Raw genomic sequence first — 4309 nt, forward strand, 5'->3', positions numbered from 1 at the left:
AGCTTTGGAGTTAGCCATTAGGAGTTGCTTATCATTTTGTGACTTTTGAAACACTGACGGCTTCAGCTTGTTCATATCTTTGTTTAGTGTTTGTTGGCGATGATTAGTATTTCCGCCCTTTCTTTTTGGATTTTGTTTATGTTAGTGGCGATGTAGTTTCCGCCTTTGTTGACTTAGTTTGTATGAACTAAAGATGACTTAACTGATTATATGCATTGTGTTATTCAGGAAATTGTGAATCAAGTTAAGTTATCGTTCGATAACGATAAGTTGATTTTCCGCATTCGAGTTACTTAAAGTGATATCCCGGAAAAGTAAGATTTTAAAAAAGGAAACAATTTTATACAATCTCTTTATTCGAAAAAAAAAAATTTACCCATTTTTCTGCAATGTTTTTGAGAAGTATTTTTCGGGGCGTTACAACCTGTCCCTATAATCCTCGGCCACTGATTTGTGACACGATTTTATTTTCTTTATGAAGATATTACACAATATTAAAAATATTATATAATAATGATTGTGTTCTAACCCATCAAATATTTCATTTTTGATAGATACCCAAATATTAACTAAATTATTATAATGTTTTCTATCTAATGCATTTTAGAATTTACATGTTATATATTTTGTAATAATAGAGTTATAAATAATTTATACTAGCTCATTGTTCATGATTTAGAATTTTTAATGAAAATTTCCTCTTTGTTTTAATATAAGTTCAAATGATATGAACTATTAGATTTTCATACAATAAAATAGATAATTAAGATTTTTAATATGTTATTTAACTTACACGTATAGTAGACATTAACAAACACCTTGCTAATTTTTGATAAAACTATAATTAATTTAATAGTTGGTGTTTTTAATAATTGGTATCAGTACTTTATATATAGAGTAAATTACATTAACACCATGAGTTTTAGTGAAATTAGATAAACAATTTCTCACTTTTTTACAACTACAAAACCCTCCTGATTTTTTATATTTTTATTACACTGATCATCTCTGCATGAGAAATAAGTGTATTATTTTAAACAAAAATTCGATAAATGCAATTTAGTTAAAAAAACATGGTATATTATAGATACAAGTCCAGATAATATAGGAGTCAATACCTCTTTATTATTTTTGGTTCGTTAAGATATAATATAAGAGCGATTTAAACAACATCTCTTTAGAATTATTGATGCTTTGTAACCAAAAATAATAAAAATACATTGATTTGTATATTATTTAGACTTATCTCCACAATATATCAAGTTTTAACTAACTTAATTCCATTTATCGATATTTTTTGGTTCAAAGATTACACTTGTTTCTAATGCAAGGGTAGTCAATGTAATGAAAATATAAAAATTAGGGAGCTTGTGTATGTGTAAAAAAGTGATGGGTGATTTATGTAATTTCACTAAAAATCAGGAGATGTCAATGTAATATGCTCTTATATATATATATATATTAGTAACAATCCCCAATGCAATGTCATGTTATAATAAAATATTATTTTATACTTAATTGTTTATAACTTTTAATTTTATTATAATATATAAACTGTAATTTATTCTGGAAAATTTTAATAATAGTACATGATCTTACCATTTGGTGAACGAAATATGAAAATAAACTTGATTTTGATTACACTGACTTTTAATAACATGTTAAACTTTAAACGATACATAATTTTTTTAAGTATAACAATCTCCTAATTATGTTAAGATTTAAATATGTATACTGACAGTATAAAAGTTTTTTACATTGTCAGTAAATCATTCTTCATTGATTTTCATTGGTTGATTACTTAGATAATAACCCTAACTTGGGTGAGAATTATATTTAGTAATTGGGAGAGATTGTGGCTTAAATGAGGAGTCTGATTTCTAAATCAACAAACGTATACAATTACCTTTGTTCTTGCGCCTTATTCGGGCAAGGATTCTGACGATGACATCGTGAGCAAGGTGATGCCTAAAAAGGATTACATGATACCATGCAGCGATGTCGTCTAACCATAAGAGGCTTGGCCATGTAGCCGTCCAGGATAATTCAACGATGGTTCTTAGTGGTAGGAATGTTATTCCTATATTACAGTGATAATGTAAGATCAGGTCCCACAAGAAGCATTCCTTTGGGAGATGTTAGGATGGGTCGATCGATATAAAAGAATGATTAAAGAATTTAATCGGCTAACCTCGGTTGGTGTGCATACTTATTATGAATAACGAAGTAGTGGAGAGGAAATTTACGGGAGACTAAAGAGCGCTGCGATGTTGAGAGGGATGTCGATGGCGGTGATTCGTAAGCAAAGTCTTGAGGGCGAGTCTAGGAGAGACGAGTCCCTTATATTCCCGGATGAGGTATTCTATTAGATTGGACAACTCTCACAATGCAAACTAGACGATCTCTGACGATCCCTCTTTACAATCAGGATTGATGAGTGGGATGCCCAGAAAGTGTTTGATACGACACCGTCCTGAAAAAGACAGTTCTTCAGAACAGATCAATCATGTATCCTTGTTAGGAATATTTTTGGTGCGTTCAAATCGGCTTGTTATGGGACTTGTACCCTCAGTTATTTCCGAATAGTTTATTGGGAGGATATTGGTGTAAGGATGGATGAAATAAACATAGCATTCATACATTGAGTTCTTGGATATTGATTCTCATAGTTTAAGATATAATATCATTCATCATTTGCATTCAGATGGACCATACTGCGAGGATTGGAGCTACCGATTCTCGATGTCTAAGGAGGCATAGAGTAGTGGCGAACACTGATACACCTACACGGGCCCTTGTGCCTTAGAGCTGGCGATGGTTTGTGATGGCTCGACGATGCGCTTCCCCTCACATCATACAGACTTGGAGGCTTCTTTCACTTTACGTGCTCGGAGACTAGCATTTGATGCACCATCCATTCAGTCTGTGATTCCTCACGGACCCACTACTGCAGGGCCATCTACTAGGAGACGGAGTTGGGACGACGTGCTCAATTCCCCACCATGGAGGAGAGCTTCTCGATGGACGATGCACGATCTTCAGGCAGATGCGGGAGCGGGAAGTAGGTAGAGTTAAGTGTGCCTAGTATGATCATCTACAATGGTGAGAAAGTACGTATAGCCATATATAGAGGTGTTTGATATGTGCCTCCATATATTCATATGTATAATATCAAATGCATGCTCACTTCTATTCATTTTATTTGGGAAAGGAAATCTAGCCTGTTTCCCTAGATTATAATAGTCACAAACATTAGCAGCATTAAATTTGACATATGAACATGTTTTTCAAATTTAATTCAAAGTACCTATCGATGGATGTCCCAATCGGAAGTGCTAAAAATCAAAAAAAAAGGAATTGTTTGCAATGTATTTACATTGTGAATACTACTTATCCTATCACTAGATATTCTCCTAAGCATATACAATCCATTTCTCACTTCAGCATGTCCAATCATGCAGAAGGAAATCATATCTTGAATGGAACATTTGCAACTATCAAAGATCAACTTACAATATAGGGAGTTAGTAAGTTTATGAATTGAAAGCAAATTTTAATGGAATTCTAGCACATATAGCACATTATGTAAGGTAATTGAGTGAGAAAGTTTCACTACTTATCCAATATGTAATGTTACCTGATTGATGGTGATCCTCTTGGTTTTGATTGCTTTATGATGCATTTGCTGGATCCACAATTAGCTTATTGACATTGTGTGTAGTCCCTGACTTTATAATGATTTTGAATAAGGTGGCTAATTGCTCATATTGTTTAGTTCCAAAATTAAATTTCTTGTCCTCTAAGTCATTGGAACTTCCTTGTGGCAGTGCATCTTTCTGATGTGTTTGCTCACTGCTTATTGATATATTTATGGCTACTAATTTTTGCATGCTTCTTCCTAGCTGAAAATTTGGTGAAAATTCATGTTTAAAGTGACATGAATACACTGCATGCCTTTATCTACCACAAAAAATACAGATTTTTTCCTAGCATTTCTTTGATTGTTGTAGCTTCTACTAGCACTCCTTCCTCTACCGTATATGAAACCACCCATGTGTCCACCTTGTCTTGATCTCAATTGTTGTGCAATTTCAGGTTGTTGGATGGTCTCTCATTTGCAAGATTCAAGAAGTCCTTAGAACTTGTGGAATCACTGAGTTGTCTCTTTTGTTGTAGTAAAAGAAAGAAGCCATCTAAGGAAGTGGTGCCATAAGCAAGATTTGTGCCTTTGCAGCATTGAATTCATCATTTAATCCTTTTAGAAAACATATGACATACTCATTTTCCATTTGATATTTTATCAATTTAA

This window comes from Lupinus angustifolius, chromosome LG09, assembly GCF_001865875.1.
Source record: "Lupinus angustifolius cultivar Tanjil chromosome LG09, LupAngTanjil_v1.0, whole genome shotgun sequence".
NCBI lineage: Eukaryota > Viridiplantae > Streptophyta > Magnoliopsida > Fabales > Fabaceae > Lupinus > Lupinus angustifolius.